We start from the raw sequence: 24,333 nt of genomic DNA, 5'->3' as shown, positions 1-24,333 counted from the left end.
AAATGTCCTGCATAAATTCTGACTTAGGCTAGCAAGTGGACAGATAGAAATTGTTATAGATTAAAGGATGTGTTAAAGGATGGATTGTGGTCGAACCTGATAAACAAGGTTATCTTTTAAGCAAATGGATGGATGTATTACTCTGTGTGGTAATAAGCACTGATTTAAGAAAATTAAGCCCTCAGATGGATGTCAAAAATCCTTCAAGGATAATTCTGGTTGATTGTAAATTGGGCCTTGCTTTCAGTATTCTGTATTGGTATGCTGACTCACCATGTTATTTACTGTGAAACTGATGTTTTTTTTTTCTCCACCCTTTTACCTGAGCTGATTAATAAACTGCCAGGACCGATTCCCTCTCAACATAGTGCAGAGTTTGCATACCTCCTTCATGCAGCCGACGAGTAATACATGGTCCAAAGTAGACCTAAACGTATGGACATAGATACTGAAATGATCTATTTAAAACATCAGGGAAGCAATGGGATAATACACTGCCTATCCAAAAAAAAAAAAAAAAAAAAAAGTCACCACCTGGATTTAACTAAGCAAATAGGTAAGAGCCGTCTATTGGATAATTACTGCAGTGATGAATACATTTCAGCTGCAACAACTTATTTAACCCTAGCTGATGCAGTGAGGAGCTTCTCATTTCTCAAACAACCGTGTCGCACTCATCAGGCTAGTACCTACAAACCTGTGGGTTATGATCTGGGGTTGGTCAGGTTCAGCAACGTTATTTTCCCAAAGAATGAGGTCAGCTGACTACCTGAATATACTGAATGACCAGGTCTTTCCATCAGTGGAGTTTTTCTTCCCTGATGGCATGTACATGTTCCAAGATGACGATGCCAGGATTCATGGGGCTCACATTGAGAATGAGTGGATCAGGGAACATGAGACATCATTTTCATACATGGATTGGCCTCCACAGAGTCCAGACCTCAGCCCCACTGAGAATCTTTGGGATGTTCTGGAGAAGATTTTGCACAGCGGTCCGACTCTCCCATCATCAATACAAGATATTGGTGAAAAATTAATGTCACAGAAATAAATGCTGTGACACTGCAGAAGCTAATCGAAACAATGCCAGGGTGAATGCATGACATACTCAAAGCTAAAGGCAGTCCAACAAAATATTAGTGTGCAACTTTTTTTTTTTTTTTTTTCTGGACAGGCAGTGTATATGACACAACATGGAACTTTATCTTTCTGTTTTTTGTCCTATCAATACAATAACAATAAATACCTTTGCAGTGTTAATGCAGGGTTGTGAAGGATGCAAAAAGAAGCTCTTCAACAGGGAAGAATTGCTGCACCACAGCGTGTCCGTACATTTTCTTTTTTCTTCAGGAATGGAGGAATTCTTCATTAAGATCATCTCTTTACATATTCATGTCTCTTCACTTTCACATGTCACAGTGCTGCTTATTAAAGGTTAAATCCCGGCAAAGATGAGTGGGAGCACCCGCTTTCTTTGTTTTTGTAGGAATTTAGTTGATCACTTATAACTGCTGTTTTTGATCTTGCACACTTGTGAATGCCTGCACTTTGCAGAAATATGAGTTATTGTTGTCAGTGTGCATTTGCATATAGAGATGCCTGCAACATTATTCACTTAACAAAAAGAAAAAGCCACATTAAACCCTTGTTGTTACGCTTAATTGCCTTTTCAAACTCAGATGGCGAATAAATGTTGATCTGTCACTAAATGTCACAGGATGATTTGTCAAGTTGGACGTGTTTGCTCTCTTGGTTTAGGATTGAAACATCTTTTAGAAACGGGCTTTGTGGCATACATGCTTTCGCCCTAATTGTCGACTGTAAGCGAAATAATGCCATGTTTTCCTTTGTGCATCTTCTTTGTAAAAAAATCAGCAAATGCTTGGCAAGAGAACTTGTTTTTGTGGCCATACCTCTCATTTTTGTCACAGTGAAAGCTGTAGTGTGCTTATGAGAGAGTGAAAGAGCTGTTGGCACACCTAAGACGCCTGCAGGGAGTGGAAGCAAACCGATGCACATTCACACCGTCTCGTCGTCGCACAGAAAGGCAATTCAGGAAATATAGCTTCTAAACACTCTGTTTAAGCATTGTCATTCTTTAAGTACTGGTGCTTACCAAATGGGGAATGGTATAGTTTTAAATGATGATGTACTGTCATTCATTTCCACTATTGGCATACTGTGCAACACAAGTCCAGAGTTGAGGCCAAGTTGTGGCTTCCAGGTCTCCTGTGTTGCTTTTAAATGAACTCATCATAGATATTCATGTTTCATTGGTGTGTAAATGAAATTGATATTAAATTTTCTATGGACCTGCGGCCATCAGTCAGAACACTAACTGTACTGAAATGGGGAACAGACTGCTCACATTACACTGATGCAGTTTACAGCAACATGGCCTGAACTGGAACAATCATTTTTCCATATCTCAACACCCGCTTACAGATAGGAATTTAATTTGTATTAGGGATGTCCCAATCATTTTTATTTTCACCCCCGACTAGATTCAAGTCATTCAATATTTCATATCTGCTGATACTCAATACCATTTTCCTGGATAATGCTCAGCTCAAGTGCTATTAGCTGTAAGACTGAAAGACTAAATTTTGCCAAAACAAAAAACATAAAAAGAAGCCTGATGAATGTTGGGAACACATTCTTTGGTCAAATAAGACATATAAGATATATTTGTTGGGTTCAGATATGGTCCAGCATGTCTGGAGTGAATCTGACCAGGACTACCACAGTGAATGCATAGTCCTGACAGTGAAGCACAGAAGTGGAGGTGTGATGACTTGATGCTACATGAGTGTAGAAGGTGTTCAGGAGACGACATACAGTACTGTTCAAAGGTTTGGGGTCACCCAGACAATTTCATGTTTTCCATGAAAACTCACTTTTATTCATGTGCTAACATAATTGCACAAGGGTTTTCTAATCATCAATTAGCCTTTCAACACCATTAGCTAACACAATGTAGCATTAGAACACAGGAGTGATGGTTGATGGAAATGTTCCTCTGTACTCCTATGTAGATATTCCATTAAAAATCAGCCATTTCCAGCTAGAAAAGTCATTTTCCACATTAACAATGTCTAGACTGTATTTATGATGAATTTAATGTTGTCTTTGCTGAACTAAATTGCATTTCTTTCAAAAATAAGGACATTTCTAAGTGACCCCAAACCTTCGAATGGTAGTGTATGTGGATAAACCAAAAAAACTGGCTGACAAGATGACTCTCCGTCTGCAGAAGCTTGGCAAAAGAGAAATATAGAGTATGAGAACACCCAAAGCACTGCCAGAATCACAGAAGAGTTTCTAAGAAAGAAAAAAGGACAAACTATGGCCTGGACAAGTGTGTTGCTTGAGTTGAATCAAAAAAAAAAAAAAAAACCTTTGGGGTGTTTAAATCCCAGCAAAGAGCGCCTGTTCAGAAAAGAAAATGTTTCAGGGTAAAGGCAGAACATCTCTTCAGGAACTTCAATGCAGGGGAGGAGGATTTTGTCATTTCAAGTAAAGGTGGACATGCAAAATTTCTACTGTCAGCCTTGTAAATTATAAAACAGTAAATACAAATTCTTAGATTTTAATTTTACATTGAAGCAAATACTCCATTGTCCTATTTTTTTTTTTTAAAGTAATGCAGTTACTTTGAGGTGATAAAACTTTAAATCGTTTGACATTTAAGTGATTTTGCATGGGAACGTACTCACTTCTGTTGTAAACTGTCTATATGTTGTCAGAACTTTACCTCAAGTAATAGTTTACTCTGAAACTGGAGCCTGTAGGTCAGCTTTGACTTCACTTTCCCAAAAATAACTAAAAAAAAAAGAACCCTAACCTGCTTCAAACACACTTTTGACTTGTGTAGGACAACAGTGAAGGGGGAGTTTCACCTGGCATTAGGAGGTTGGAAGACAGCCGGTAGAACACTGGCATGCCATGCTGTGCTCCCTGCTGTGTCAGTATTACATGTCCACTCTACTTAACAACCTCCTCCATCACCGAGCAACCATCACCAAGGTGACACTCTGATGCTGTCACTGCCATACCCTTGGAGAGTGTCACTATAGTAACATATTGCCGTACATGCTATGCCAAGAAAATGCAGAAAAAAATGAGTGGAGGTTAAGAGCTCGAGATCAACAGCAACTTTTATTTTTGTTTTTTTAAATCAGATGAACAAAAGGGGTTGAATAAATCAAGCAAATATCTAAAGCCAGGCAAACGTTTGAGCTTTGCTGAAAAAAAAAATACAAGAAGAAGGAAAAAGTTAAGAAAAAAATAACACTGTCAAATATTTACTTTAGATTTTCTGGGGAAGGTAGGATGGCATGCTGGCATCAGCCCTAAATTCTACAAAGCTGATGAGTGTAGCAGAGGCTTTAACTCTGCTTGTGTCAACAACAGATATCTCTACAAATCTTCCCTTTGCTTGTGTGTCTGTGTGTGTTTAAGAAAGTGTGACTGATTGAGTGATAGAGGAGACAGATGGTATTTGCCAGTCTATCAGTCAACGGTAACAGACCAGAACAGTCTCAATGGAGCACTACTGAGGCTACAGAAGAACAAAATACTTTTAACTGCTTTTAACAGAAATTACATCAAATTACAGCACAACATGCAAGTAAATGTAATGCCAAATGCAATGTTTGAACAAAAAAATGATACAGTAAGTATTGGATATACCTAATGTGTTCCATGTTTACTTTGCACACCGGACATGGAAAGTATATGTGATAATTTGGAATGCTGATTGGCTAAGTGCATCACCAATTATAGGCCACAATATTAGTGAAATTATGTCAGTGTTGGATTAAATTTTCAAACAACTGCAGAGGTTTAACTACCAGCTTCAAAATCAAACCAGTCAAAACTACAGAAAATACAGGATACTGACACTGCAGCAATTCCTGTATTAAAAATAAATAAATAAATAATAAAAATAATTTAGGGCTGCACAGTGGTGTAGTGGTTAGCACTTTCGCCTTGCAGCGAGAAGGTCCCTGGTTCGCGTCCCGGCTTTCCCGGGATCTTTCTGCATGGAGTTTGCATGTTCTCCCTGTGCATGCGTGGGTTTTCTCCAGGTACTCCGGCTTCCTCCCACAGTCCAAAAATATGCTGAGGTTAATTGATCATTCTAAATTGCCCGTAGGTGTGAATGTGAGAGTGATTGTGTGTCTCTGTATGTAGCCCTGCGACAGACTGGCGACCTGTCTAGGGTGTCCCCTGCCTTCGCCTGAGTCAGCTGGGATAGACTCCAGTTTTGGTTTGAGCAACTTATACTCAATAAACTGGAATGTAGACTTTCAACATTAAAGTTGACATTAAACATTAAAGTCAGAGAACCAGAAAGCAGAGACCTGATGGGTTTAAAAAAATAAATAAAATTAAAATAGAAGCCAAACTATCTATTGGCTGCAGGCTGAATCCAACCCTGCAGTCTATTCTGCTGCCTCCAGGTCATGTCCCAACCCTTTCCTTACCTTGAGGTAACCTGTCCAGCAGCCACTTTGTTTGCAGCTTCTCCCTCTGATGTTTCTCCAGTGGTGAAAAAAAGCTTCATGTAGAATGTATCAGCTGTTTGGCACTGTGCTATGAACATGGTAATGAATGGATGTGTGTCTCATGCTTTCATCAGCCCTACACCAACACTTCCTGTGTTTTTTTTTCTCCTCTGGCATGTGATTGTGAACCAATCAGAAGCTAAAGCAGCAACACTGATGTGAATACGAGGAGAAGCCACAGAGGCACATTCAGCTCATGACTGGGATAAAACATCTGAGTCTGGTTGTGATACATTTTAAGCTTATTCAGAGTCACTCCAGATAGTGTCTGCTAAATGGCTAAAAAATGTATTGTGTGCCTTCCCCCAAGGCAACATTATGCGTGCCAGTCAGCCGATCAATCACCACCCTGCCAGCACACCAATCACATTCACCACAGCCTCAACTGTAGAATAAAGATGAGGCGCTGCTTGCATTTACACTGTGTTGACAGATACACTTTGGAAGACAGATAGACTTGATGCAAGAATTTAAAAAAAAAAAAAAGTTTTGTGATCACATTTCTTTCTCTTTTTTGCTGATGGGTAAATAGGCCAAAAAGAGAGAAAGAAAGAAAGAAAGTGTTTGATGTTTCCCATGTCAATATGGCTTTTGCTTGATAACCGCACAGGTGAGGCAGCAGGTATTCGGCTGTAATCCTCCAGTGGGATCGGAGGAAAACAAAGTAGACCAGGAAGGGCTCACGCTGTGTTGGTGATGAGTGGTAATCATGAGAGGATGGTGAGTGCTTTTATTAGGATAGAGAGGGTCAGGAATAAAAGCACTTCTGAAGTGTGCAAGCACACTCAAACATAGTACGCAGCAGTACAAATGCAAAACAAAAAAACCTTTAGACCAACACAAGTCCAAAACTGCATTTTAAAGATTGCTTGTACATACAGACGACTACTGTCCCATTTACCTAAACTGGTCATTGTCTAAAGATACTGAACAGAGATTTGAATTGCAGGTTTGAGTTGGTTCATAAGTCCATGTTGCATCATGTTATTCACAACACCGCACTTCAAAGTTGCTGAAAGTGAGGCGAGGCCTGTGTCCCCCAACAAGTTAGCTTCATCTAAAGCCTAAAACACAGCACAGCGCACAATAAGCACAGATTTAATGATCAAAAGAGGTCATCCAGCGAACCATCACAAGCATAATATAGCATACAAAGTGAATATGAGGTGCTGTACTTTCTTTAATTATTAAATCTGTATCTCACTCCAAACACCTGAACTTATGTGAGAATTGGATGATTGTGGATTTGTCTGTCTTATAAAATGCCATAATTTCAGCTACAAAGATAGAAAACGTATGCAAAGAAAAGGAGAAAACACAAAAAGAGACAAAAATACACTTTTAGATCGTGAATCAAAACACTTCATCAGCATGCAAATTCTTTAAATGGCTTGACATATTGATAAACACTCAAAAGGCTGTGAAAAGAGCTTATCGGATTCTTGGCCAGCAGCTCCAAGACCACAGTTTAGAAAGTATAGAGCTCCCAAAGGTTAATGTGATTCCTCTTTCCTCAACAAAAACACAAAATATCTTTAGTTTTTTGGAGGGAGCCACTGGGGTGTGGCAGCGGGTGAGACAAGGTTCCTCAATGTGTTGACAAAAGATGAAAGATGGTGTAAATATGAATTTAAATTTCTGTCAATCAACACTGCCTGAGACACAGAGACGCCGATAACGGAAAAGGTTGTTCTACTTTTTTTGGCACACATGAATGCCAGCAAGGTGACCTTTTGGAGTTTTAGCACAAGAAGGTCCCCATTTGGTTTGATTCTTCACCTGATTGTTTTATGCTCTTCCACCACTTTTTAAGGGGGTGATATGCAAAGAAAGTTCCATTCGGAATAATGAAGGCACGGAAAAGCTGCCAGGCAAGAAACATGGATGCAAATAATGCACAATTAAAACATATATACATGTATTTAAAGAAAATCCACTTTGTAAATATTCTATGTGGGAGGAAATGTAGATTTAATTCCAGGCAGACATAAATACAAACAAACCAAGTTCAGAATGAATATCATTTGAACTCAGTGTCACAGATTTGAAACATAATAATACACATTTATTTTCACTATAATTGATGTGGAAGATATGCTTGAATAAGCCTTGAGTATTAGGTATTTTTATGATGTAAACTGATAAATAACCTAATTTAAAAACCTGTTTGCAGAAAGTATTAATTTGACTCAAGGAAAGGTAATGATGTCGAAAAAAAGCTGCTTTCCAGCAAGAACAGAGATCACAAGAAATATTCAGATATAAAGCATAGCAGCAAATTTTACAATCTCTACTAGATCTGTTTCATAGGTAGACGGATTTTGAAAATTCTAAACTAGGTAGAAAGTAAAACAGAATTAATAAAAGGATTTGGAATAGGATGCGATAGCACTCTCACAGCGCAAGTTGAATGTGAAAAATAAAATCCTCTGAAGATGAGTCTCTTCTTGTTGCACAAAGGGGAGTCATAGTACAGCGTTATTGCAGTGGGCAGGAATAACTTTTCTGCAGTGGTTCTGACTACAGCGGGGTTGAAGAAGCCTCCAGCTACAAACACTCTGCTGTCTGATTAGCAGGTCATACAGGGGATGTGAAGTGTTGTTGTCCATAATGTTGAGCAGTTTGTACAACATCCTCGTCTCAACACCCAACTCCAGAGGCTCCAGAGCAGCACAGAGTGAGATTTCTTTACCAGTTTATTCAGTTTTTTAGTATCCCTGACTCAACCAGACAACTGCAAAGAAAAGTGTACTTGTAAAAATATGGTGGTAAAAGAACCTCAAGAAATGGAGTCTGCCCTATAACACAACAAATACAATGTACACAATTTTAAAGTAATATAAGTTTAAAATAAACAGTATACCAGCAGTTTAAAATGGTGTAGCAATAGTTTGAAAAAATTTAGTGACTGCCTTGTGCAAAAGGTAATTAGCTTGAAAGTTGCTCAAGGTCCGTAGTCCGAACAGGACCTGGGGATTGTACATGAGTGTCTTTACAGTAGACTGTGGACTAACCTGAACAATCAATATGATCTATCTTTTAGCTATCCTCTACTACCACCTCCTCTTCAAGAATAGAAATGGTGTGGTCCCTGGTTCTCCTGAAGTCGACAACCATCTTCTTTTTCTTGGTCATATGTAGCAGGAGGCGGTTATTCATACACTCTAATCCTAAATCCCTGTTTCCACCACTGGTACACCCACTGCTGCATCAGTCAGAGTCAGTGAAGAATTTCTGCACATGACAGGACTGTGAATTTTACCAAAATATCTGAGGTTTGTAGGGTCAAGAGGAAAAGTGAGAGTACAGTCTCCTGTGGTGCTTCTGTGCTGCTGATCACCTACTCAATCACACATCCCTACAGTCTCACGAACTGAAATCTTTTCGATTCATGGAGCATATTTTGACATCAGAGGGTACTTCAAGAAGTCCTTGTCCTCACCCAGAAACAAGGTGCATGACTTCCATTTTGGAGCATAACTGTATACTATAAAGCCTTACTTCACTGTCCACAGAAACTCAAATGTTTGTTCTCATTTCTTTACATGGAGAGGACAGCTTGAACCTGGCAGATGTTCCTCCACAACAATCCATCCATCCACAGAGCTCAGGTGAAAGAAGCAGCCAAATGCAGCTTTGAACTGTTGCCCCATGAAGCTTAAGGACCCAGTTTGCACCGTCTGATGTCTATCTGTTTCCCAAACTGAAATCCCACTTGCATGGTCACCATTTGTGAGTTAACTAATTAACTCATGTTCAAGAGTAGAACCGCAGCTGTCATTACCCAGCAGGCCTACCCATACCCATCATCCAACAGCTTTTGTCTCGTTTTCCCCCTCTCACACTTCATTCACTTTTGATCTGTCCTCTTTTAGGTACCATCTGGGGTCCATAACAGGTTTTGGTGAAGATTGCCACCTGAGATAACACCTTCACCTTTTACCTAAGCTTCCAACATCATGGCATCCTGGATCAGTCCACCAGACAACCTTCACATTCATCCTCATACTTCATCCAAAATTCTTCCACATCATCCATCACTAGCTTTCCTTATTACATCTTTAAACTCACTCCTTTGTGGATGGTCCTTGCTGGTGAATTAGAATGATGATGAGGTCATGCATGCTGTTGAGAAGTATCTGGATGGTCAAGATGTGACTTTTGTCTGCCAAGGAAAGTTTGAACATTGGTAGACCAATTGAACTGAAGTTAAAGAAGATTATGTTGAAAAATAATGCAAAACCAATCTTTTTCCAGTGAAGATTTTTGGAAAGAACTTTTTGAAGTAACCTTGTATCACACGGAGGAAAAGGACAGGTGTAAATAATACCATGAATGATTACTAAGTTACTGAAATGGTGTCCTTTGGTTATGCCCTAAGTCAGCTGGGATAGACTTCAGCCCCTCCACCCACTCCACCCCCCTATGACCCTAATGAGGATTAAGCGGTCTATAAATAATGGATGGATGTTTCTTTTTGCTCTTGCTGTGACATTTAATGTAGGCTGAAATCACAGTATCAGGAAAACTAACCTTTTCTCTCAGCATCAGGGTGCAGCTCTTTTCGAGATGTATTGAATTATAGAGCAGGGTATAGCTAAGGATAGCTTAGTAAAAAGTGAAATCAGAGGTCTGCTTTAATGGATTTCCAGCAATATCAGTCAGGTGTGCATTTAAAAAAAGTCTTCTTTCTGCATTACCTGGAGCAGCAGTTCTTCAATGGCTGGTAGTGAAATCCATCTCAAACACCTTGCAGATATCACAACCGCAGGAATCCTATTTCCCCTTTAATGTTTAAATCCAATTCAGCAAATACACTGTGAAAGCATGACGCTCATATTTAGATCCTCTGTAAAGAGCTTGAAATTAACAGCATGTTTCTGTAACTCCAGGCTATGTCACCCTCTTGTTGAGGTGATCAGCATCGCCTATACGGGATGATGCAGCTGTACTTCTGAGAGTACTTTAATCTGCCTTGTGTACCTGCTCTATAAAATCCAATTTTGTAGTCTGCTGATTAGCACAGCCCGACTCAGCTCCGCCTGCCCCGCTGTGACCATAATCACAGATATCCTACATCTCCGTTTTATCAAGTTAGCGTCCAGTGGCAAGTGTTCTTCACACAATACCCTTGCAGTTTTAATTGAAGTCTTTCAAGTGGGGAAACACAATAATTACCCCCACTGACCTTCAAATTTCCCTTTCATTTCCTCTCATCTGATCTTTTTAATACTCCTATGACTTCAGTTTTTGGTTACTTTCTTTGCTATCATTTTGAAATCTGATTTTGTTTCTATCCTTAGTTCATTCACTTCAAAGGGTTCTTTTCTAATATTTCTCCTGAGAGTTAAAGCAATAGCCAGACGTATCGATGCACATGCATATATATATATATATATATATATATATATATATATATATATATATATATATATATATATATATATATATATATATATATACATATATATATATATATATATATATATATATATATATATAAACCAGACACAAACCACCACATGCCTTCCTGGAGACATTGTCATTGTGCTGCCTTAAAGCCTATAATTTGTGGAGAATTATTCTGTTTTGTCCTTTAAGTGGCACGTTGCATCTCTCTGGGGCCTTGCATGTGATAATAGCTGTCTCTTAATAACAATTGTTTTTCTCTTTGGCTGGGTTTATTTTGACAAACGATGCATTTGAAACATGCAAAGAGATGTGACCTTAACCAAACACTCGGCAGATTTGTCTATTCAATTAGGTTTGAAGGGAAAAGTCATTCATGCATATTTTGAAAAGAAATAGAATAAAAGGCAACTATTTGTTTTTCATTGAATCAACAGCGCATTCAGCGAGGATTTTCAAGGATGATTATATTTAAAATCTGTATTTTGTTTTGTCTCTCATTCACGTTTGTATTTAACTTTGTCTTCAAAAATTTAACTAATCAAGAAACATTCTGAGTAATCTTCCTCGTAAGAGGATGAGTACTCCTGTCAAAACAGCATGAATATATATCGAATAGATGCTTTTTAAAACATTATGGCAGTTATGCCAGTTATCCATTAAGGATGTATTTGTGGCTTGACATTGAAACATGATGCCAGACAGAGCAGCAGATACAGGCTGTCAGAGGCTGTACTGTTTGCACACATATCAGAGTCCTTGACATTTGCAGCTCAGGGCTTTGACAGGCTTCGTTTGTTCACGTGTCCAGATCAAGTGTTGACCCTTAGACAAGATTACACACCATATATCACTGCATGTGTGGTTCTAGTGATGGCAGTGTTGGTCTGCTGGTTTGTCAGTAAATGCAGCACATTGGTACCAAACTGATGGATGGATGACTGTATAGTTTTGTTGAACTGAAATAACTCAACATCCACTTGACAAACTGGTAGAAAACACCCAGACAATGAATATTACTGACTTTTGTGACACCCTCTATTACCCTCTAATCTGGTTTTCAGTGTCTCTTACACTTTGGCTACACTGAATATGTAGCAAACACTAATTTTCAAAAGTTAGGGATTACTTAGAAATGTCCTTATTATTAAATTCATCAGAAATACATTCTACACATTGTTCATGTGATAAATGACTATTGTAGCTTGAAATGGCTGATTTTTAATGGAATATCTCCATAGGGGTACAGAGGCCCATTTCCAGCAACCATCACTCCTGTGTTCTAATGGTACATTGTGTTAGCTAATGGTGTTGAAAGGCTCATTGATGATTAGAAAACCCTTGTGCAATTATGTTAGCACAAAGTGTGAGTTTTCATGGCAAACATGAAATTGTCTGGGCGACCCCAAACTTTTGGCTGATAGTGTATGTGGACAATTTGAAAGTATGACCCACTGAATATTTTTTTCCTGGCTAAACAAGGTGTGGCCTATTTTGTGTTGGGATTTGTGGATCCATCACAGCACTGTAAAGCTTCAAGTGTTTCACCAAAGTACATGTAATACAAAGAAATCAGCATCTACAGACTGTAAGGGATAAAGGTTAGAAGCAACTGTCAGCTGGTATTGACAAAATTTCCTCAAAGTGGAAGCCCTGTATACCAGTAGTTAAATTTTCAATTTAACAAAATAATGACAATTTCATCGATTATAATAAAAGCCTAGTGATGCAGCAGCTGCTCCATAAAAGTTCTGCCTACTTTATGGGTTCAACGCCTCCATGATTCTTGACGTTCACCTGTATCTATAGGATGGATAGCCATAAAACTCACAGGAGAGTTAACTTTTAACACCATATTAAGATCAACATTTCACTTTGTACCAAATCCCAAATGCAAAACCAGTGATGTTCCCATCATCTACTTTGTGTTTCTTGCCAAAGAGAAAATGTAATCATGCTAGTATGCTAAGTAAAGACGGTGATTATGGTTACCACAGAATGAAGCAAACATCATGCAAACATTTTCATTGTAAGCATGCTAGCTTAGTTTCTTAGTCTTGTTAAAATCAGATTTTCAACCTGCTTTGATGTTCCATTAATGTAATATTTTTTCACATTGGAAATAAACACTGGTATGACTCAAAATGATTTTAATAAAAAGTACATGTAGAAACATACATAAATACAGGACAAAGACAAGGATATAGGCACTAATGCACTCTGAACCACTTTACTGTGACATTGCTTTCTGGTGCACCACAAAATACATGGAAAATGTGTATCTCACAGGTTTATGCTTATAATCAACTGTTTGTTTCACAGACGTCTCATATTGGAATAGTCTCACATAGCCTGACAGCTGCCACTACCATAATGTTCATCTCTGGTCCCAGCAGACCTCTCATGGACTGCTTTATAAGTTAGATATTTTCCGTGCTTTTACAGTCCGGTGTTTATTTCAATATGCCAGAAAACACAGATCCAACATGCTCACACACAACCGCCACTGGAAATAAGAATGCGATTGAACGCACACGAATTTTGTCATGAATACTTTAACATCTTACCAGGATCCACACAGAGACACACTAATAAGTTCAGCTGCAACCGGTGGGCTGCAGGGAGGCGACTGGTTCCCTTCCAACTGCGACGCTTGAGGACAGACCAATGAATATTTAAACATCTAATATAATTTACACTTGCTTACTCACACACTCATTCACACATACACACACACACACAGACACAAATGACACACTACATCGATACTGACTTAGGTCACTACACCAACAAGAATCTGGATATAGTGATTAATTTATAATGTGTGTATGTGTGTGTGTGTGTGTGTGTGTGTGTGTGTGTGTGTGTGTGTGTGTGTGTGTGTGTGTGTGTGTGTGTGTGTGTGTGGGCAGGTGACAGCTAAGGTCACTGCACAGAATTTGATATACGCAGTCTGCTGCAAAATGACAACAGTAATTTTAAAGATGTACACACACACACAGACACACACACACACACACACACACACATGTTTTCACTGTCTTTCTGAGGACATGGACATAATACATTATCTAGCTGCATACCAAAACATTAGCTCAACATCGAGTCCTGAACTTTAAATCTAACCTAAAACTAATTCTAATCTTCATTCAGGCTTTTAAAGGTGTCTCAGCAAGAACGGACTTGCAAAATGTCCTCACTTCTAAGGTCTAAACCTATGACAGGTCCTTGTAAAAATAGCCATCCAAGAACACACACACACACACACACACAAACACACACAGACATCGATAATATTTCCTGGATATGAAGCATTGCCATAGGTGGAAAACAACTCCCAGGATTCCAATTAATGAAACTAAGGAACAAAATAAATGAATCACTTAAGTTAATAATACATCGTTCAAGCTTATAGTACGACCAACTGTGGTCTGATCTTCAGTTCAGTTCAATAACAACATGAGAAGCAACAAGGTTCAAAAGCTCCCAGCCCATAATAGTGTGACTACAGTGTGATAATTTAATGAATAGTATGTATTAAGATCTATACAAGAGCAAATCCAGTCATGGAATTTCTAAGTCAATATCCAATAAACAGACAAACAAACCAAACTACAAACTGTCAAAACACTGCAAGTATTTACAATCTTCTTCAACACTTTTTCTGTTCAAACTAGTGGAAATCAGAACAGTCAGACAAGACGAACATTTAGATTTTTTCAAAACTTTGGAAGTTAATTCAGAAGATTCCATAGTAGAAAGGGATAAAGTCAGAACTTGAATAAATGTGGAAACTGTGGAAAAGTTTTCAATTTCAATGTGCAGTGATGGTGAAAGATGAATTTGCACCATTTTTACAATTTGTTTTTATAAAAAATATGCAGATAAACACTCACACACAATGACAGCGGTGCTAATGAGAGCTAGAGGATGAGCTGTTGCTCCCTTGTCCTCCATGCTCGACTGCAAACAGGATAAACATGGACTTAACCAGAATCCTCAGAGGGATCTCATGACCTTTCCTAACTTTACTGCTGTATATCGGTGTTTGCCTGAGTTTGTGTGTGTGTGTGTGCGTGTGTTCGTGTGGATTCCCACGATATAATACAATGTGATAATACAGACATGTTGGACAGAAAATGTCAGTGCAAAACAACATACAAGACACACCGCATATGTAACAAAACAAGTGCAATTAAATGCATGCCAAACTCTTATCCTATTTGAACCTTTCACATCATCAGGAATTCCCAGGTCTCTTTGCTTGAATTTCAAGCTATGAAGAAAAAAGAACTTAAGAAAATATCTGCTCAGTTCAGATACGTAGGAAGGCAATGCAGCATGAAAACAAGAATAAATAAAAGGGAAAAGCGGTAAATTACCTGTTTGGCTTAAAAGAAGATCTTTAACATGGTCATATACTTATACCAGATGTTTATTTATTATTTTTATCTTTATTTGCACAAGATAAAAATTAAAAAAAACAGAAATATCACTCGAACACAGTTTACCTGTACCAACGTCGAAAGCAACAAATAAAGAAAAATGTTTTCTTACAGAGATGTTTGCACAGAGACCTCCCATACTAAAGCTAACAGTCATGCTAATAGTGCTAGCCAATATTAACAATTTGGACAAAATATACTAAGACAAATAAGACATTAAAAAAGAACAAACAAAACCCCTAAACAAATACATAAAAATAATTTTAAAAAAAATCTGCAGTATGCCAGAATACTAATATACATATAACTTATTATTATTATTATTATTATTATTATTATTATTATTATTATTATTATTATTATTATTATTATTGTTATTATTGTTATTACTACTACTATTATTATGCACAACCTGGTATATATATATATATATATATATATATATATATATATATATATATATATATATATATATATATATAAACCAGCCTGTGCATAATAATAATAATAATAATAATAATAATAATAATAATAATAATAATAGGCAGCCAGTTTGACTGATCAGACTTCCAAAGCTACAGAAATAAAACCAGCTAAATGACAATGACATAATGACGACAATACTAATCTTTATTTATAGGGCACTTTTCAAAGTCCAAATTACAGATGGCTTCACAGCAGAACACAACATGCGGACACAAGGCAGCTAGATGCGAGGGGGTATAGCTCAGTGGTAGAGCATTTGACTGCAGATCAAGAGGTCCCCCAGTTCAAATCTGCCTGCCCCCTTTCAACAAAGCCTCAAGGTGTACAGATACAGTTGTCTCTCTTTTTTTTTTTTTTTTTTACAGGCTTTGGGCTACTGATTATACAGTGTGGCCACTCTGCTCTCTGACCACAGCTTCCTGGGATATGCAAAAAGAGAATTTCCCATTGCGGAATCAATGGAGTAGATAAAAGTCATCAAAATTTAAGGGACGGATAAAAACACAACATGGTGTATTAAACAGAAGGGTTAAGAAAGTAAAGGATATTATTGGAAGATATAAAGGACGATTCTAAGGGAAATAAATCTAAATACTAAAACCGGGAAGGCTCTTTAATAAAAGTAATGTTTTTAAAAATCGACTCAAAAGACATCATACTGCCCCTTTAAATTGTCATCTTCTGTCTGAGACTCTCAAAGTACATACTGATGCATATGGTACTTTAAAGTCGAACATAGAAGTGGGACAGTGCTATAATCAGCCTGAAAAGTCAGTAAAATCTTAAAATCTATCATAAAACACACATGGAGCCTGTATAAGGAGGCTAAAGCAGGAGTAATGTGCTTGTGTTTCTTGGTTCCGATTAAAATCCCGGCAATAAAACACTGGCAAAGTTGGTTATTTTGGATCATCAGACTGGCATTACCCGAGTAAATCTGTATCTTTAGGAAAGTCACCAAATTATCCATATTTTTAATAGATAATAGCTGTGCTACTGCTTATTTCTGCACTCCAAACTTGGAGAAAAAAAAGGCCAAACCTGCTGTCGCATACTGTAAAATAACATGGTTTAATGGTTTTATGCTGCATATTACTGTAATATTGTATGCAGACAATCCTGCAGATTAAATTCGTCAGTAGCATGGAGTGGGCAGTTTTGAATACAGCAACTATGTTCCACTAAAGCTAGAGCAGCTTTAGCATGGTTACTTGTGTTGACAATGAAATGCTGGTGCAGGATTTGAAATTTCAGTCAGGAAAAACACTGACCTTGAGACGTTCAAGGCAGACTCTTCACATGGCAGCAGATAAATCCAACAAAAATGTGGTTAATTTAAAAGTTTGTTATTGTTAAAACTGCTAAAAACCAGGACAGCGTTTCTAGCTATGATAGTAAAGGTCTTCACAAGTCCAGGGCTGCCGACATGCATTTGTGACAGTTTGCCAGATGTGAGGAGTGATGAGGACTTTGGGGTGGGACAGGACAATCACAGCAGAGTAATCATTTACCCTTCTCCGGTGTATGTGCGTGTTTGTGTGTGTCCGCCCTGCCAACCTTGAGCTGAGGAATGACTCCATAATTGCTGCTCTGCTCTGCACCCATCTACCCTGCGAGCATTAGTTATTACACGCTAACACACATGAGAACCATAATTCAGGAATCCACATTAGTAATTACACACACACACCGGCATTTGTAGTACCTGGCCATCTACAGCTATCCATAATATTCAGAGGTAGACCGGCGGACACACATCTCAATTTCGCCTGCACCACATGCACCGACTAATCATAATTCAGACCCTAACACCGACACACACAATCACAAACACTTGCTGGCATCCGATATATTAATTTTGTTATGGTCTCAGCAGTAACTTGTCAGTCAACCAGGCCCACTTGACCCTTTTATGCTAAGCATGTGTATGTGTGTGTGTGCCTGACCCTGCCATTTTGCTGTGTTAAATGTTAAACTGATTAGGCAGTGATTGATTCGCCCTTTTCTGATCAATCGGAACTTTGTGATAAATGAGTCGACATGCAGCTGCCTCACTAATTGCCTGTTGTCTGTTTGGCATGCCGGGGTGCGATCTCCTTTATGCAACTGTTGCTATACAGTGTATATTTTAACTAGCATATTAAATTAAATGTGCTGATGTATACAGGGGTGAGCCAAAAAATTAAAACCACCTGCCTAATGTTGTGTTGGTCTTCTTGTGTCGCCATAGCAGCTTTGACCCATTGACGTCTAGACTCCACTTGACCGCATAAGGTGTTGTTTTGTACCAGACAACAAGACTTTAGCAGCAGATCCTTTGAGTCATGTAAGTTTACAAGTTGGGGGCTAATGAATACATAAAATGTTCACAAAAATCATCAAACCAGTGTGTGCATTAAACCAAAAATACCAGCAGGTTTCATGGAAAGGCACCAACTTTGATTGAAGTCTGATTTTACCTCTAAAACAACAGAACTACAAGGAGAGCTAGCTTAAACTTACGACACATATGCAGTGAAGTTCAACAATAATAACAATTGGCATCATCATTTTTATTTATAGAGCACTCCTCAGAAACCAAATTATAGTACAGAAGACATATGTCCGTGAGGGGGTATAGCTCAGTGGTAGAGCATTTGACTGCAGCTCAAGAGGTCCCCCAGTTCAAATTTGGATGCCCCCTTTAAACAAAGCCTCACAGTCTATGTAACGAAGAGCTGTTTTAGCTCCACTTGTACTTATTCAGATCTGGGCAATTTGAAGGCTTGCCTGGAAGTGACCAAAAACTATTCCTTGATACTTTTTTGCAATGTGGCAGGGAGTAATAACCTGCTAAATCAAGGAATAGTGTAGCCATGAAGGGGGTGTGCGTGGCCTGCAAGAATGTCCAGGGAGGTATCGTAATATCTGCCAAAAAAAACCCCAAAACAAAATAAACAAACACAGACATAGGGGTTGCATCTGTGAGGGGGTATAGCTCAGTGGTAGAGAATTTGACTGCAGATCAAGAGATTCCCCCATTCATATCTGGGTGCCCCCTTTAAACAAAGCTCCACAGTGTACACAAAGAGTTGTCTATATAAGTCTTTGGGCTACTGATTGGAAAGTCCAGTGGCACCTTAGTGTGGCCCACTCTGCTGTCTGACCACAGTTTCCCGGGATAATCAAAAGAGAATTTCCCATTGTGGGATCAGTAGAGTAGATAAAAGTCTTTAGAATTTAAGGGATGGATAAAAACACATGATGTATGGAGGGTTAGGAAAGTAGGGGGTATTGTTCGAAAAGATAAAAGACAGTTCTTAGAAAAAACTGTAACATTTACAAAGAAAAAAAAAATATTGACAGGCGTGGCCCATCTGTGAGGGGGTATAGCTCAGTGGTAGAGCATTTGACTGCAGATCAAGAGGTCCCCAGTTCAAATCTGGGTGCCCCCTTTCAACAAAGCCTCTCACAGTGTCAATAACACACAGTTTTTTTTAAGGCTTTGGGACACTGATTGGCAAGGCCGGAGTACCTTAGTGTGGCGCTGACAAATCAACCATGTTCTGAACATGTAAAATAAAATTTTTTTTTTTATATATATATATATATATATATATATATATATATATATATATATATATATATATATATATATATATATATATATATATATATATATATATATAGTTTTGTTTCAGCCATGAACTCACTCAACTCTGGGGAATTTGAAGGCCAACCTTGAACTCTTTGTCATGTTAATCAAACCTTTCCTGGACACTTTTTTCAGTATAATGGGTAACATCATCACATTATCCTACTGAATCAGGGAATGTTGTAGCTATGGATGGGGTGTATGTCGTCTTCAAAAATGTCTAGGTGGATCTGGTAATAGCTGCAAAAAGAAAAATAAAAAATATGGACATAGGGGTTGTGTCTGTGAGGGGGTATAGCTCAGTGGTAGAGCATTTGACTGCAGCTCAAGAGGTCCCCAGTTCAAATCTGAGTGCCCCCTTTAAACAAAGCCTCACATTGCAAACAAAGAAAAACTGTTTTCGTTCCACTTGTACTCATTCAGATCTGGGGAATTTGAAGGCCAGCCTTGAACTGAACATAATTCATTTCTTGACACTTTATTGCAGTATAGCAGGGAGTAATGTCCTGCTAAATAAATGAATACTGTAACTGTGGAGGAGGTGTATGTGGTCAGCAAAAATATCTAGGTAGGTACAGTAGCATCTACAAAAAAATATGGACATAAAGGGTCCATCTGTGTGGGGGTATAGGTCAGTGGTAGAGCACTTGACTGCTGACCAAGAGGTCCCCAGTTCAAATCTGGGTGCCCCCTTCCAACAAAGCCTCACGGTGTCAATAAAGAGTTGTGTTTATATAAGGCTTTGGGCCACTAATGTGACAGTTCAGGGGCACCTCAGCAGAGTGCTGCCAAATCATTCATGATCTGAACTTGTAAATTTAAAAAGACAACTGTTTTTGTTCCATTCAAATCTGGATGCCACAGTGAACATAAAGCGTTGCTTAGTCAGGGAATATTGTGGCCATGAAGGGGTGTTGGTGGTCTGCAAGGATGTCTAGGTAAGTATATCTACCTATCCATATGAATGCAATATCCAAGAACATTGCAGAGAGCATCACACTCCATCTGCCAAGTCATTCCTACCATCTTTTATCCAAGTAAATGACACACATGCACCCAGCTGTCCACATAATGTGAAAGAAAAACATTTACCCACCTTGTTCCATTGCACTGTGGTCCAGTTCTGACACCCATATGCCCACCATAGGGATTTTGGTGTTGGATGGGGTCTCGTACGCCTCATACACAACAAGGTGTAATACTCTGTATATTCTGACACCTTCCTATCATAAGCACTAAGGTTTTACAACAGTTTGTGCTACAGTAGTACTTCTGTCGGTCCAGACCACACAGGCCAGCCTTTGCCCCCCATGTGCATAAATGAGCCTTGGGTGCCCATGACCCAGTCGTCTAGCCATCGCAAATTGGCCCTTATCAGCGGCTCAGATCCTCACACTGCTGTGTTTCCTGCTTCCAGCACATCAACTTCAGGAACTGACTGTTCATTCACTGCCTATTATATCCCACCTCCCTGACAGGTGCCACGGCAACGAGATAATCAGTGTTTTTCACTTCGCCTGCCGGTGGTTGTAATGTTGTGACTGTATGTCACCTGTATCTGCAGATTGATGCAACATTCAGTCTAAACTACAAACACACACACACACACACACACACACACACACACACACACACATGCATATAAGCTGCAAACTGAGCAGATTGGGATTCATGTGATGGTTCTTGGGATGGACTGCAACAAACTCCCCCACCTCCAGGAAGGAACGTCTACTGAGGTCATCACAGCCTGTCAGCTAATCACAGCCTTGTGTGACAGCCAGTCATTCAATCAGATAAATGTAAGACAGCTTAGTTAGACCAGACTCCCACTCATGCCCTGCGACTATATATCCAGTATGTGTGTCAGAAGCAGCAGAGAGATGGAAGCTGTGTTCTGCTGTCAACAAGCGTTTTAATACTTTGTTGGTGGATTCACACCCCCAACCAGACACATACATCACACATATACACACTGTTATACCGTTATACATGCCGTTGATGGTGATCATTAAGGTGGCAGATTTAATTTTCTCACCTAAGACTTTCTGGTCAAACAAGTTGATTTTTCCAACAGCATTTTATGTTGCAGTGGTGTGGTGCTTCCTCCTACTTCCAGTTTATTAGATTAGTGTATCTAAATATCATTTTTAACCATTTTTTTGCATGTAAATGTCAAGAATTTTGGTTTCTTTTTGTAGTGTCAATTTGAACTTCACATGACCTTTGTCTTTTATTTACTTTCTTGTTTTTTTATGGAGCTGGGATCCATAATAACAAGAATAAATGAAATGGGCCAGTGCATTTTTGTGAAATTATTTGTTTAGCTTAGGTAGTAGGTCTTCAGGAGTCCACTCAGTTTGGAGAAACCATGATCCAACCCAGAGCCCAATGTGTGTTCTATTAAATTGGATTTTTTTTTTGCTAGTTTGTTTTTACTGAATGTTACAAGATTTTAAAGTGTTCCAATTGACTGCAGAGTATCTCATAATTGATGAGGGAGAAAATAAGAGTAAAATTTTAGACCCATGACGACACCTACTGGGTAGCAAGAGTTTAATTTCTGTGTCTACATGCTACCTAATTAGCTCTTAGTCATTAAAACACTGTTTAACATCTTGTTAAAACATGTAATAATTATTATTTTTCAATCTCTGCAACAGCATGCCATTAAAACAGTGTCCATGATCTCATTACAAAATGCCCTCTGTATGATTTCACAACCTAACGGGTACAAAAAAGGCATTTAATTCCAACTTACTGGTGGAAGAAACGGCAGGAAGACAAAGCAGGGAGTGTCAAGATAACAGCGACAGTAACTGATGTCATTTTTAATTTTTATGGATCATTTATTTGAAGAGCTTAATGAATGGCCCAGTGTTTTCAACATCCATTTGACATAATTACTTCTTCAGTGCACTCAAAAATGAGTATTTTTTAATGAGTAATTTTAATGACTCCTGTAGTTAATACAGACAGGTGTGCTTCTGAGGAAATAAGGCAATTTTACTCAAATGATGCTCATTTGGACTTTCTTCAAAGACCTCTTTCCAATCCCCTTTGTTTCTTTCCCTCTTTGAATTTTCATCACTTCTTTCCATCTCCCTCTTTTTTTTATTCTTTAATTTTTCTTTTGCCCTCTACAGCTATTTCTTTGACTTTCCTGTTACCTCGACATCTTATTTTTTTCCCTTCTTACATCACCTCTACCTCCCTCTCTCCCTCCTCTTCCTCTCTCGGGCATGTCTTGCGGGCTTGTCACGAGTCCGTCTGTCGATCTGTCAACCAGTCACACTTTTTTGCGACAATGAATTGCCCAATCAGACCGGCCGCTGACAGCTCCCACCACAGCACAGCACCTTACCACACAGGACTACCATAAGGTGTGTGTCTGAGATTGCAAAGAAAGTGTGTAACGGCAAAAAAAAAAAAAAAAATGGGAGGAAAGTGTGAGAATTAGTGTTAAAATGTGTGTTTTTATGTTGTCTCGCCACAGTATGCGAGAGGTAAAAGGTGTTGTATTGTGTTGCAGAGTGACAGTGTTTGTGTTCATGTAAGGAGAAAATGTCACATAACTGCCAACATGTGTATATATTGTGTAATGTCAGATAGTAAGTGTGTGTGTGCGTATTTCCCCACAAATCCAACAGTAACAAGTATAATAAAGTGGGTCACAGGCTGAGGTTTATATCAGGTATTTTCTCCTATGACAGCAGTACTGGCATGTTTTAATGAGCCCGGCTCCAGAGAGAGACTAAATCTGGAACCTGCACTGGAAACCTTAAAGTGATAATCCGCAAGATGCTTTTTTTTTCTTCCTCTCTTTTTGAGGGGGCGGGTGTGTGTGTTCTTGGCTTCCACGTGTGCTGCTAAGTGCTCATTATTGTTTTGCTGTGGTTTCATTGCATTGCATTTAGCAGGAATCACCTATCAATCAGCGAGAGCAGGTAGTGCGCAGTTATCCCCGGACTTTCCGTCACTTTACTTTGAGTTATTACACTTGCTGCTCTTCTCTTTGTATCTTTTCAATTCATCATGACTATCACTGCATTTGCCATATTTATTGAAGACAAACCAGAAGCTTAAAATGCATAATATTCCGAGGATGTACCCACAATGGGGATTTGTTGTTTTCTTTTTGCGGCTCAAAATAAAGACGCTGCCAAAGCACCTTTAAAATATCGTTACTGATAGTTATTTTTACAACAGCTGAATATCTAACATGTTTCATGCAGTTCATGCATGCTATTGAGAGGAGAGTTTGTCTTCATGTTGGATTTTTAGCTCATCCAAAATAGACTATCAATAACAATGAACGAAGAAGTATGATGTTCATTTTTTCAATACAACACAGATGGGATGTCTAAGTGGATAAAATCAGTAACTTTGTTTGCCTTACCACAAATTTACCCTGTTAAATCAGATACTTTTCATTCACCTAAATGTAACCAACCAACTGCTTAACTAGATATGAGGTTGATTTTATGATATGAAAAGCAGAAAGCCAGTTTTGTTGATTAGGTGTAAGAACACGCTGCCTCATGATTCATGATGATCACTACGTATTTAAAAAAAAAAATATATATATATATATATATATATATATATATATATTTTTTTTTTTTAAATTAATTTATTTTTTTTTTTTAAATTTGAAATATCCCATAACTGATTCCAAATGAGTATATATACATTTTTAGGTGAGTAATGCATTTTTATTTATTTATTTTTTTTAGCAAATCTAGCCCACATTCTTAAGGAATTACAGAGAAATAAAGGATAAAACAGC

At 38.4% G+C, this 24,333-nt stretch overlaps 5 non-coding genes across 5 annotated transcripts; all 5 read left to right on the top strand.

Annotated features, from left to right (window-relative positions):
• Positions 1-16,143: 16,143 nt before the first annotated feature.
• trnac-gca (transfer RNA cysteine (anticodon GCA)) lies at positions 16,144-16,216 on the top strand. Its single transcript has one exon. It is a non-coding gene; the product is annotated as a tRNA-Cys (tRNA).
• Positions 16,217-18,523: 2,307 nt separating this feature from the next.
• Positions 18,524-18,596, top strand: trnac-gca (transfer RNA cysteine (anticodon GCA)). Its single transcript has one exon. It is a non-coding gene; the product is annotated as a tRNA-Cys (tRNA).
• Positions 18,597-19,275: 679 nt separating this feature from the next.
• trnac-gca (transfer RNA cysteine (anticodon GCA)) lies at positions 19,276-19,347 on the top strand. The gene has a single exon. It is a non-coding gene; the product is annotated as a tRNA-Cys (tRNA).
• Positions 19,348-19,835: 488 nt separating this feature from the next.
• Positions 19,836-19,907, top strand: trnac-gca (transfer RNA cysteine (anticodon GCA)). Its single transcript has one exon. It is a non-coding gene; the product is annotated as a tRNA-Cys (tRNA).
• Positions 19,908-20,168: 261 nt separating this feature from the next.
• Positions 20,169-20,240, top strand: trnas-gcu (transfer RNA serine (anticodon GCU)). Its single transcript has one exon. It is a non-coding gene; the product is annotated as a tRNA-Ser (tRNA).
• The last annotated feature ends 4,093 nt before the right edge of the window (positions 20,241-24,333 follow it).

This window comes from Amphiprion ocellaris, chromosome 5 (assembly GCF_022539595.1).
Source record: "Amphiprion ocellaris isolate individual 3 ecotype Okinawa chromosome 5, ASM2253959v1, whole genome shotgun sequence".
NCBI classification, from domain to species: domain Eukaryota; kingdom Metazoa; phylum Chordata; class Actinopteri; family Pomacentridae; genus Amphiprion; species Amphiprion ocellaris.
Note: the sequence above shows the minus strand (reverse complement) of the source record. Positions and strands in the feature narration are given on the sequence as shown.